The sequence below is a fragment of the Aplysia californica genome, unplaced genomic scaffold (genome assembly GCF_000002075.1).
Source record: "Aplysia californica isolate F4 #8 unplaced genomic scaffold, AplCal3.0 scaffold00109, whole genome shotgun sequence".
In the NCBI taxonomy this organism is placed as follows: Eukaryota; Metazoa; Mollusca; class Gastropoda; order Aplysiida; family Aplysiidae; genus Aplysia; species Aplysia californica.
This window is the reverse complement of record NW_004797379.1, coordinates 447,505-448,948: the sequence shown is the minus strand read 5'-3', so window position 1 is coordinate 448,948 and position 1,444 is coordinate 447,505.

The window sequence follows — 1,444 nt, the reverse complement described above, 5'->3', positions numbered from 1 at the left end:
GTGTGTGTGTGTGTGTGAATGAGTCAGAAAATGTCTCTACGTGTTTGTGTTAACGTATGTGTGTGTGTATGTATGTTTGTGTATTTGTGTGTGCGTGTCTGTGTGTGTGGGAGTGAATGTTTATTGTGTGTGAGAGAATATGTATATGTGTGTGTGTATGTTTGTGAGCCGTAAAGCTCTTACTAAAACAATTCAAATTCCCCCCGTGCAGCATAATATTAATTTACCACTAACCTTCTAGAATTCTGACCATGTTACAGGATGCACACAAAAAATGACATGAAAAGATCTATAACATGTACAAGGTTGTATTACACACCAAAATGCTCTCAACTGAATGAGGTTTGAGGAAAAAAGTAATGCCAACATTGAGTTACATGAGGTCTGCTGTCACACTCTGGCTTTCCCCAAATGTGGTTGTGACAACCTTGTGTTGTATCATCAAGTTTAGGTGCATAAGGGGGCTCTCCTTGCCAAAATAAAGGTTAATGTGTTTGCCTCTCATTCAATTGTTCCCGATTTCGAAATCTGACAGCGACGGAACATTTGTGAGGCAGCGTGGTGGAATCAGGCTCTCGTCAATTTTTGGGCAAGTAGAGTTATTGGTATCTTCTTAAAGCTTGTTCACTTGTCTTTATTTGGATGAAAAAATATCCAATGATCTTGAATACAAATCGAGATTTTTGCGAAAGAAGGAGGTGAGGGTCACCTGTTTTCAGAGGTAAAATTAGTGAGAAAATGGCCGCCAAAGATTAGTTATTTCCTTTGCTTAAGAGTTCGTGGTAACTGAAAATTAACATTTTTTATGCCTGTATTCAACGTTTTTCAGAAAATCTACACAGAAATGAGTTCTTTAATGGGCATGAAAGGTGTTGAGCCAAAAAATAAAAATTCACAAACCAGCTGAAAAATGCAAGTTTCTTCACTTTGATTATTTTGACGAGAGCCTGATTCCAGCACGCTGCCTCTCTTTTTTACTCTAAAATGTTGTCCTTTCTCTTCCTTTCCCGCTCTCTAACCATGTTCTGTCGGCTGCTTTCGTCTCCACTTTCTGCCCCCTTCTCCTTTTAGGTATGGCCATGTTTTCGTTTTGTAGACAAAAACACATATACAAACACACACACACACACACACACACACACACACACACACACACACACACACACACACACACACACACACACACGCGGAGAGAAGACGATGATATTCAACATTTCATACAGAAAATAATCGCTGGCTGGCGTATCGAGTTCGCAAAATTCTCCTATTGTTAGCACATTTTAATTGCCCCTGCCGGCGGTGTGCTCGGTCACAGATGGCGCGAGGCTCTGTGTGGGACAAAAATAAAATATGTTAAAAAAATAAAATACACAAATATTCCCTGTATTGAATCATCCAGCCAGGCGATTTTTGCCTTATCGGCTAGCCAGCTGTTTCAAGCGTA